The sequence below is a fragment of the Lathyrus oleraceus genome, chromosome 4, assembly GCF_024323335.1.
Source record: "Lathyrus oleraceus cultivar Zhongwan6 chromosome 4, CAAS_Psat_ZW6_1.0, whole genome shotgun sequence".
Classification (NCBI taxonomy): domain Eukaryota; kingdom Viridiplantae; phylum Streptophyta; class Magnoliopsida; order Fabales; family Fabaceae; genus Lathyrus; species Lathyrus oleraceus.
In genome coordinates this window covers 366,178,008-366,190,023 of record NC_066582.1, presented here as the reverse complement: position 1 = coordinate 366,190,023, position 12,016 = coordinate 366,178,008, and the positions used below count along the sequence as shown (strand labels likewise).

Sequence of the window (12,016 nt, the reverse complement as noted above, 5' to 3'; positions counted from 1 at the left end):
TATGACATTCACAATCCAAAATCAAGAATTGAATTCTAATCTACATGATCATATAAATCAAATTGAGTGGAAATTAACCTAATGTACGATTCATGATAAAATCTACACTTAAGCATGTTAATCTAATCATGAACTAAATCAACAAAAATGGATTAACAAAAATCTAATGGCAAATGATACTAGTCATGGCATGATAAAACTACCATCGGATAAAATTCTAAAAAAATCAGGATCAAAATCTATGTGATAATTAAACCAATTCCTAATCAAACAAGACTAATCCTAATTAGGAATTAATATAATTAAGCACTAAAATTGTGCTAATTCGTAATTATTGAAATCTAAAAACACCTAATTTTCACAAGATCCAAAAGATTAACAACATGATTAATCAACAAGAAAAACCAAAAAACTAAGCAAGATTTAAACTCATTAAAAAATAGATAATCATGGGTTAATTTAAATTAAGGATGATCATGGCCATGGGTGTGTAAACGGACCGGGGGTGTAGAAATTATGGCTCGATTGGGCCATGAAGCTTGTGGGCAAAAAAGCCCAAAATCTTCAGAATATCCAAGAACATGTTTGATGCTCATGAGCTTCATCCAGGAATTCTGAGTCAGGTCACATAACACCCCGCAAACGCCTTCGGACCTGTTTCATCGTCGTCTTCCCTACGCTACTCTCAGGACTAGACTTCACACGAGTTTAATCACAATGAGAAAGAAACGATGAAGACAACAATAAACGTATTCTCGTCCAAGTGAAAAAGAACTCACCGTCGGCACCAGATTGGGTGGTATACGCGGGTGATCGAGAGATTCGACGAGCAATTCAACTTCGCTTCTCCGATGCGCTTCTGCTTGCGATTGTCTTCATTCTTCAATGCCTTGTCCGTTCGTTCCGACGCTGCTTCTGGAGAGGGATATGCTCCGCTGTGTTGAAGATGAAGGATATAGGGTCGAAAGATGATGATGGATGAAGAAGATTTTGCTTTTTCTTTCGAACAAGGTATGTGATTTCTCTTTTCACTCTCTTCTACTTATATCTTAATTCTTCTTCTGCGATTATGCCTCTTCTGTGTTCTTCTTCCGCTGTTTTCTTCTTTTTCATGTTGTTGTTATGATTCGTATGTGAGTGAGATATGTGAGTCGAAGGTTACGAGTTGGCGCGGAGAGGGGTGAAGATGGTGAAGGAGTCGTGGAAGTTGGGGGTGAAGAAGATGGTTGAATCTTCTCAGAGTCGAAGCCGTGAGAGGGTCGAGGGTGGTTATCGGTTGGAGAAAAATGGTTGAAGCAACTTTCTGTTCTCCGGAGGCTTTGATAGTTGATGTGGTTTCTTGAGGTTCTCCGTTAGAAGTTGCAGGTTCTGCTCTTTGAAGTTCTGGACGTTATGGTTGGAGTTGAAGGTTTGAGGTTGAGGAGGGGTGTCAATGGGGTCAAAAGAGTTGAGGAGAGTCCAGTTAGAAGTGGAGGTTGGAGGATGATGAAGGGTGAAGAAGAAGGCTTCAAGATTGCCGATTGGAAGGAGCCGAGAGAGTGAGAGAGTGGTGAAATTATAGGTTTTTGTTATGGTGGTTGTAAGGGAGTTAGAAAATGGAGCCAAAGTTGTTAGCAAATGGTTTCATTCTGTTATGAATTGTTATCGACAGTTAGAGATTGGGAAAATTCGGTTAGAGTTTTGGTTAGGAGTTGGAAAGGAGAGTTTGTTATCGATTGAAGTTTGTTATGTGGAAGTTCTGCTAAGAGGATTGGAAATTAGTTTATTCGGTTAAATTAATTTATGTCGTAAGTTTTGAAGTTAGACTTTGTTTTGATTCTTTTATGATTTTTTTTTGCAGTTGTTGGAAGGATATTGAGACCTCTATTGTGGAGGTGGAACAACTTTACCCTATTCCTCTGCAACAGCTTCTGGGGCTGTCCACTTGGCAGCAGGAACTGCTGGAACAGGCGGTGGAGCTGCATCAGTCCATGGTGGCTAAATGGCGGTAAACCACTGACCATCAAATGGAACAATCGCATTGAAGTCGGCGAAGGGTGAAATCTGGAACAGGAACTTCATCCTCCTCTCTCCTTGGCCTTTTCTGGTTTTCTGTAGAAGAAAAGATCCACTAAGCTCACCATATTTTACAAGGGCTATTGTGTTTTGGCTTAACCAAGCCATTATCTTCATCGGAAGAGATAGTGCTTGCATTAACTGAAAATTCAAGACTCTTCCATTTAGTTGCTAACTTCATCTCCTCAGGTTTCTGCTTGTGGCAACAACAGTACATAAACATTCAATTAAACTGGCATTTTCTATCCGTGAATAATTCATAAATGAATATGCTGGTTCTTATGCAGGTTCCGATAGAAGGTTTGATTGAGGCGATTTAGTTTGAAGGGTGGTTGCCAGTTCGGTTTATGAGAGTGTCGGAAGCGTGTTTCGGTTCAGGATTGAAGTTAGGAGTTGTTATGGATTTGTTGTTGGTTTACTGATGTTCTGAATGCTTGGATTACTTTAAGTTTCCTTTGGAACTGTTGTAATGTCACGCAGAATTTTGGAAGTTTAAAATATATTTTGTATTAGAAATTGATTATGAAAAACTTGGTTTTGTTAAAGATGAATTAGTTTTGGTTATGTTAATCTTACTAGGAGCCGAACCATTAGTGATTAACTTAGTGTTAACGAAATGATCTCTTGTGATGAAAATGATTTGTTATGTTAATTATTGATGGATGGTTTGTTTTCAGGCAACATCTTCAATGTGATTCCAATAGCCATGCGTACTAGTCCACTTTCATGTTGTTTTGTTAATGGTTTTGTAAATATCAAACATGGCATTAGCAGTGTCACTGCCTCTCTAGCCGTTGTTATCATGGCTGTTATGGCAGCACCGGAAAGGGCAATAAGGGATAGGACAGGAACTTGACCGATAAAGGTAGCCATTGCTTCAAAGACTAAAACACCATACACATAAGAACACCATACACATAAGGATGCCATGAACATGAAGTCCACGCTTTGAATAATCACGGATAATTGGATTTTGAATTGTAATTGGATATTGTTTGGATTTGGTTTGAAAATGGATATGGGTTAATAAATTAGATTAATATGAATTAATGGTTAATTGGATTTGTAAATGGATAATGGATTTAGGAATTGGTTTCAAGAATAGAAATTGGTTTTAAGAAATGGATAAAAAATATGAAAATGATAAAAAAAATGGATTAACAAATATGAAAATGGTTAAGAAAAGGTTTTTGATTAGAAGGTTGACTTTGGTCAACTGGTTGACCAAAAAGTCAACAGTTGACCAAAAAGTCAATTTAGGCAAAAATGTTTGTTTTCTTGTGGAATGAATGTGGGTACGACCAAAAAGCCCAATGTTCTTAAACCAAATAAAACATGTCAATCCAAGACTCAAAAATCAGATCAATCAAAGCCAACCAAATGATATTCAATCAAGCAACCGATTGTAGCATCTTGAATGAGTCTTAGCCAATGAATCGAAACCATGAATCTTAACCAGGCAACTGAACCATTTAAAATGAACCAAACGAATCAGATGCAACCTCCCTGAATTAGGGTTTCCACTATGCTCCCTGGTGAACACCCTTAAACCCATGATTTTATGCTTTTTCAAATGAAAGTGGAATGCGTTATGATACAATGAATATGTAGATGAGATGAATGGTTATCAGGATATGCGAATGCTTAGGGTTAGTGACCTATATGAACTTGTGAAGGGTAGGGTGAATTTTGGGGTATGACAACACTAAGAAGTACAATTTCAGATGTCCTGATTTGAAAGAGTTAAGGAATCTATCATCCTTTGTATTAGATCCCTTGGACTTCAAGCAACGCCATGGGAAGCTTTTGTTTGTGTTATCTGTTGATGTAGTGGAAGGACTCTTGAGTGTGTTGGTTCAATTCTATGACCCTCTCTACCATTGCTTCATTTTTCCTGATTATCAGCTTATGCCTATGTTAGAGGAGTATGTCCATCTATTGGGAATACCTGTTTCTGATAAAGTTCCCTTTAGTGGATTGGAGGAGATTCCCAGAACTCATATTATAGATGAAGCTCTTCATCTGAAGAAGTCTGAGATTGAGGCTCATTTGGTGAAGAAAGGAGGAATGTTTGGGTTGACTTCTGAGTTCCTTATTGGGAAAGCTATTGCCTTTGCTCAAGCCGGCAGTGTGGATGCTTTTGAAGCCATCTTTGTGTTTCTCATCTATGGTTTAGCTTTGTTCCCTAACATTGACGGTTTTGTCGATGTTAACGTCATTAAAATCTTCTTGATTGGGAATCATGTGCCTACTCTGTTGGGTGATGTGTACTTCTCTTTGCATTTGAGGAATTCTAAAGGTGGTGGGACTATTGTGTGTTGTGTTCCTCTTCTGTACAAGTGGTTTATTTTGCACTTACCTCATACGCCTGCTTTTGTGGAGAACGAACAATGTCTACGGTGGTCTCAAAGACTTATGTCCCTCATTATGATGATATAGTTTGGTATGACTCCGCATTGAGTGGCTTGGATATTATTGATAGTTGTGGTGAATTCTCTAATATGTCTCTCATTGGTACACAAGGAGGATTCAACTACAACCCTGCTTTGGCTCGTCGTCAACTTGGGTTCCTCTTGAGAGACAAACCTAATAACACTCAGTTAGAAGGTCTTTTCTATCAAAAGGGTAAAGATCCCCAACATATGAAGCAGAAGATGATACATGCTTGGCATAATGTGCATAAGAAAGAAAGATTTGAGCTTGGCCCGTGCAACTGTATAGCTTTAGAAGCTTACACTACTTGGGTGAAGAAGAGAGCTTTGGAATTGAAGATGACATATGCTTGTGAGAGACCTATGTCTTTGGTTGTGGCTGAGCCATCAATTCTCCCTAACCAAGACGCAGAGGAGTTGGAAGACACACTCGCCAAGTTGAAGTAAGAGAGAGATATGTAGGAAGAGCGGTTCCATGCTTTGAGCCGAAAGCATGAAGAATTGCAGCTTGAGTCAAAGGATAAGGACACACTTATTGAACTTCTTGAAGACCGAGTAGTGAAGAGACAGAGAGAGCCAGAGGGTCCATCTTCCTCTTGTATGCCTCAGCCTTTCGGTGCTTGGAAGAAGATTGTTGATCAGCTTGTCCTCGAGAAGGCGCAGATGAAGACTTCTTCTGAGTCCGAGATCTGACGCATCCGAAGGAAGTACGCACCTGCAGCCAGATCATCTAACATTGTTGCTAGGGATCCTTAGGATGATTAGTTTCCTTTTCTCTTGTATTTGTATTTTGGTTTCTGAAATTGTACTCAGTGTAATACTTCCAAATTTTATGAATAAAAGAGATTTTATGGTCAATCAAATTGTTACTATTATTATTATATATTTGCAAATAAAATAGTATGTTCCTTGAAAGTAAAACAAAAATATTGCATTTCATGCATCATTTGCATAAATAGGTTTCTTCTGCCAGATGTATTATCGGTTATTCTTCTGTGCTTTATCCAAGCTGACTCACCGATACAACACTCGTGCCAATCAACCGAGAATCATGGAACACTTAGAGCAAGAGAACCGAGAACTGAAGGATGAGATTGCTCGTCTAATTTCTATGATGGAGTCTGTTCTAGCTGCTCATAATCAGTCTTCTCCAACTCCTGCAACTCCTCCTCCTTAGAGGACCGTTATCTCAGAGGTTGTTACCTCAATTGTGCCTGTTGTTGCTACCCAATCTGGTCCGTCTATGCCTACTAGATTCCCGTGGGGAATGCCATCGAATTTTATGCCTGAAGGGTTTGCACCTACATTTGCTTATATGTCGGCATCTAGCCCGGTCTTGTATGTACCGCCTCCAGTTGTTCATACCCTGCCTCGGGTTGAGGATACCGTCTACCATTCTGAGTCGTCTGAAGGCCCTGATGTTTATGAGAAGATGGATGAAATGAAGGATCAGTTCCTTGAGCTACATAAGGAATTGAAGACATTGAGAGGAAAAGACCTGTTCGGTAAGAGTGTTGCGGAACTCTGCTTGGTACCAAACGTTAAGATCCCGATGAAGTTCAAAGTCCCTGGCTTTGAAAAGTATAAGGAAAATACATGTCCGCTTAGTCACCTTGTCATGTATGCCAGGAAAATGTCAACTCAAACTAATAATGATCAGTTATTGATTCACTACTTCCAAGACAGTTTGACTGGTGCCGCTTTGAGATGGTACATGGGACTAGACGGTGCAAGTACTCACATGTTCAACAATTTGGGTGAAGCTTTTGTGAAGCAGTATAAGTATAATGTGGACATGGCGCCTGAAAGAGACCAGCTGAGGTCTATGTATCAGAAGGATAAAGAGACATTCAAAGAGTATGCCCAAAGGTGGAGAGAGCTTTCCGCTCAGATTAATCCTCCATTGGAAGAGAAAGAGATGACCAAGATTTTCCTTAAGACCCTGAGTTCGTTTTATTCAAACGCATGGTTTCCAGTACCCCCGGTGACTTTACTGAAATGGTAAACATGGGGATGAGATTAGAGGAAGGAGTATGAGAGGGACGGTTGTCTAAAGAAGATGTGTCATCTAGTAAGAAGTATGGGAGTGGTTTTGCCAGAAAGAAGGAAGGGGAAATCAATGCAGTATTTGTAGGGAGGCAGATGAGGCCTCATGTCAAAAGAAATCCGCAAACGCGTCAACATCAACATCAAGTTTCATTAGTTATTCTGGTATTTTCAAACAATCAATCAGTGCCAGTTCAAAAACAACATCAACAACAGCCACCACAAAGAACCAACAACTACTACAACAACAAGAATAATCAACAACAACCAAACTTCGAGAGGAAGAAAGTCTCTTTTGACCCTATTCCCATGTCATACGCCGAACTCTACCCGTCTTTGCTCTCAAGAACCTACTCTATCCAATAAATCCACCTCAAATTACAGAACCACTTCCATGGTGGTATAAGCCCGAACTCCGTTGTACCTTTCATCAGGGAGCTCCCGACCATGATATCGAGAACTGTTACCCATTGAAGTATGAGGTACAGAAGCTAGTGAAAAGTGGGATGGTTTCCTTTGAGGACCGTGCGCCAAATGTGAAAGCCAACCCATTGCCCGCTTATGGTAATTCCTCTAATAATATGGTAGATGGTTGTCCGGGAAATTTCTGAGTCTTCGATGTGCGACGTATTCGTCGGTCCTTGGTAGAGATGCATAGGACCCTGTGTACCATCAGTAATTGTGAACACGACCATGATACATGTGCAATTCGTAGCGTGAACCCCCGTGGGTGTTTGATCGTCAAGAGAGATATCCAGAATTTGATAGATGAGAATGTAATCCAGATAAAACAGTCGAGGGATATAGATGATGTTAATGTGATAGTACCAGTGTTTAATACCCCTGAGCGGGTAGTGATTCAGTTTGATAGCAGCATCAGTAACAACATTAATAGATCTGTATCGCCGTTAGTGATACGTTTAGCGGGCCCTATCCCGTATGCATCCGACATAGTTGTTCCTTACCAGTATAATGCTACCATGTTGGAGAATGGTCAAGAGGTTCCGTTTCCTGCGACCAATTATGTTGTGAATATTGCAGATGTTGCGAAGGTGACCCGTAGCGGTCGTGTCTTTAGTCCCGTTTTCCCGAAAGAGGTGATAAAAGATGTTTCAGTTGGTAAGAATATTGATGTACCTGCAATAGGCCCAGTTAGTGCTCCAATGTGTCAGTCTGGTGAATCTAACAAATTGAAGCCTAATGATGATGATGAGGTACTACGATTAATCAAGAAAGTGAATTTAATATGGTGGAGCAGTTGATCCAAACTCCTTCGAAGATTTCAGTGTTGTCTCTGCTAATGAATTCTAAAGCATATAGAGAAGCATTGAAAAGAGTGTTGGAGCAAGCCTATGTCGAGCATGATGTTACTGTGGATCAGTTTGACCATATTGTGGCTAACATCACTTCCTGCAACAACTTGAGCTTTTGTGATGAAGAACTTCCCGAGGAAGGCAAAAATCACAATCTGGCACTCCATATATCAATGAATTGTAAGGAGGATGCGTTGTCAAATATGTTGGTTGATATCGATTCTTCCCCAAATCAACTCTGTCTATATTGTCATACCAAGGCACCATTATGAGGTACATCGACGTGATTATTAAAGCTTTTAGTGGTTCTCGTAAGACCGTCATTGGAGAAGTGGACCTTCCAGTGAAGATAGGTCCGAGTGATTTTCAAATTACTTTTCTAGTAATGGATATCCACCCGGCCTATAGTTTTTTATTGGGAAGGTCATGGATCCATGAAGCTGGAGCTGTAACATTCATTCTGCACCAGAAATTGAAATTTGTGAAGAATGGCAAGCTTGTCATTGTTGGTGGAGAGAAAGCACTTTTGGTGAGCCATCTGTCGTTCTTTTCATACGTTGAAGCTGAGGAAGAGGTAGGGAATCTGTTCCAAGACCTGTCTATTGTTGAGGTAAAGAAAACTGGGGCACCCATGTCTTCTTTCAAGGATGCTCAGAGAGCTATTGAGGCAGGCAACACAGACCAATGGGGCCATATGGTAGAGGTCGCCGAGAACAAAAACAGAGCCGAATTGGGATTCCAGCAAAGGCCGTCTAATGTCAAAGATGGAAAAGTGCAACCGAGTTTCTGTAGTAGAGGGTTCATCCATGGTAATGAACAACACTCAGCTGTTGTGATCGAAGGCGATGAAGATGAAGATTGCGCTAATTTTGTGACGCATGGCAAGACTTGCAACAATTGGGTTGCTGTTGATGTTCCTATTATTGTCCATCGTTCTAAGTAATTTTCTTTTTTTCATTATTTTTAAGAAAAATCCTTCTCCTATGCCTAAGGGAGAAGTGAACATTGTTGGGCATTTTCAAATTATCATCAATAAAATGCAATTCTATTTATCCACATCTATGATGTTTTTATTTTTTACTTTTTGCTTTTCTGAAAATGCTAATCACAAAAAATGTAAATAAATAATAATTGTCCATCTGCATAATATTTGGTCACAATTCACTTCTCTAAAATCAAAATATCAAATAATTATGTAGGTTGGTTTCTAAACCCATTGAATACAATGATCCTACTCCCTCTCCAAACTTTGATTTCCCTGTGTTTGAGGTTGAAGAAGAAGTGTCTGATGAACTATCTCGTCTACTTGAGCATTAGGAAAAAACCATTCAGTCGTTCGAAGAGAAGATTAAGCTAGTCAACCTGGGGTCCGAAGATGATGTGAAGGAAGTCAAGATTGGGTCTCAACTTTGTTAAGAGGCTAAGAAGGGGTTGATTGATCTTCTCTGAGAGTATTCAGATGTGTGTGCTTGGTCTTATCAAGACATGCCTGGTTTGGATTCTGAGATTGTGGAGCATAGATTGTTGTTGAAGCCAGAGTGCCCGCCAGTCAAGCAGAAGTTGAGGAGGACTCATCCTAATATGGCAGTAAAGATTAAAGAAGAAGTGAAAAAGAAGATTGATGTTGGTTTCCTTGTTACCGCCGAGTATCCTTCGTTATGGTAAGTTATTGGGATTTATTGTCTATGAGAAGGGTATTGAAGTTAATCCTGCCAAGGTCAAAGCAATACAAAAAATGCCTGCGCCCAAAACTGAGAAGCAAGTCCGAGGTTTTCTTGGCCGCTTGAATTATATCTCAAGATTCATATCGCATATGACTGCCACATGTGCACCTACATTCAAGATTCTTCGAAAAGATCAGTCTTGGGATTAGACCGAAGATTTCCAGAAAGCTTTCAACAGTATCAAAGAGTATCTGCTTGAGCCTCTGATTCTGTCTCCGCCTGTTGAAGAAAAACCATTGATCATGTATTTGACTGTGCTTGAAGAAAGTATGGGTTGTGTTCTGGATCAGCAAGATGAAACTGGAAAGAAATAATATGATATTTACTACCTCACTGAGAAATTCACCAACTGTGAGACTCGGTATTCTATGCTTGAGAAAACTTGTTGCGAATTGGCTTGGCCTGCTAAGCGCTTGCGACAGTATATGTTGAATCATACTACTTGGTTGATATCCAAAATGGATCCAATCAAGTATATTTTTGAAAAGCTTGCTTTAACTGGGAGGATTTCCCGTTGACAGATGTTGTTATCTGAGTATGATATTGAATACCGATCTCAAAAAGCAATTAAAGGTAGTGTCTTGGCTGACCATTTGGACCACCAACTGATTGAAGACTATCAGTTAATGCAATATGATTTTCCTGATGAAGAGATTTTGTACCTAAAAATGAAAGATTGTGATGAACCATTGCTTGAAGAAGGGCCAGAGCCTGGTTCTCGTTGGGGCATGGTATTTGATGGAGCTATTAATCAGTATGGTAATGGCATTGGGGTAGTGATTATTACTCCTCAGGGAACTCACTTTCCGTTTACAGCTAGATTGACTTTGAGGTTTACGAATAACATGGCTGAGTATGAAGCTTGCATTATGGGGCTTGAAGAGGCCAATGATCTTAGAATCAAGTATCTTGACGTCTATGGAGATTCGACTTTGGTTGTGAATCAAATCAAAGGTGAATGGGAGACAAATCAACCCGGTTTGATACCATATAGAGATTATGGAAGGAGGATTTCAACTTTATTTACAAAGGTTGAATTTCATCATATCCCTCGAGATGAAAACCGGATGGCAGATGCTCTTGCAACATTGGCTTCAATGATTGTAGTGAAATTCTGGAATGAAGTTCCTAATTTGACTGTCATGCGTCTTGATAGGCCGGCTCATGTATTTGTTGTTGAAATGATCAAAGATGAGAAGTCATGGTATTTTGATATCAAGAGTTTCCTCCAAAGTCAGGTTTACCCGCCTGGGACATCTTTGAAAGATAAGAAAACTATGAGAAGATTAGCTGGAAACTTCTACCTGAATGGTGATATGCTTTACAAGAGAAACTTCGATATGGTTCTAATCAGATGCATGGATAGACACGAAGCAGACTTATTGATGATTTAAGTCCATGAAGGATCCTTTGGTACCCATTCCAATGGACATGATATGGCTAAGAAGATGTTGAGAGCGGGTTACTATTGGCTGACAATGGAATTGACTGTTGCAAGTTTGTGAAGAAATGCCACAAGTGTCAAATTTACGTAGATAAGATTCACGTTCCTTCGACATTGATGAATTTCATTTCCTCTCAACGGCCCTTCTCCATGTGGGGAATTGATATGATTGGTATGATTGAGCCCAAAGCTTCAAACGGACATCGTTTCATTCTAGTGGATATTGATTACTTCACAAAGTGGGTTGAAGTGGCATCGTATGCGAATGTAACCAAGCAAGTTATTGTAAGGTTTATCAAGAATCAGATTATATGCCGGTATGGTGTGCCAAGTAAGATCATTACTGATAATGGATCTAACTTGAACAATAATATGGTGGAAGCTCTTTACAAAGACTTCAAGATTGCACATCATAATTCTTCTCCCTACAGACCTAATATTAATGGGGTTGTTGAAGCTGCAAATAAGAACATTAAGAAGATCATTCAGAAAATGGTTGTGACATACAAAGATTGGCATGCGATGCTCTCGTTTTCTCTGCATGGGTACCGTACAACCATCCGCACTTCAACAGGGGCAACCCTTTTCTCACTTGTTTATGGCATGGAAGTTGTGCTCCCAGTAGAGTTTGAGATCCCATCATTGTGTGTCTTGATGGAAACCAAGTTGAATGAAGTTGAATAGTGTCAGACCAGATATGACCAGTTGAATTTAATTGAAGAGAAGAGATTGACTGCCATGTGTCATGGTCAGTTATATTAGCAGAGAATGAAGAAAGCTTATGATAAGAAGGTCAGGCCTTGTATATTCAGAGAAGGTGGCCTTGTGCTCAAGAAGATTTTATCTTTTAAACCAGATTCTAGGGGCAAATGGACTCCTAATTATGAAGGCCCATATGTTGTTAAGAGAGCCTTTCCAGGCGGTGCTTTGATTCTTACAACTATGGATGGTGAAGAGTTCACTCGTCCTGTGAATACCGATGCAGTCAAGAAATACTTCATC

General features: G+C 39.8%; 1 long non-coding RNA gene across 1 annotated transcript; it reads left to right on the top strand.

Annotated features, from left to right (window-relative positions):
* Window positions 1–594: 594 nt before the first annotated feature.
* On the top strand, window positions 595–2,619 carry LOC127075477 (uncharacterized). Its single transcript, XR_007786462.1, has 3 exons — window positions 595–1,011; window positions 1,841–2,244; window positions 2,343–2,619. It is a non-coding gene; the product is annotated as an uncharacterized LOC127075477 (long non-coding RNA).
* Window positions 2,620–12,016: the final 9,397 nt, after the last annotated feature.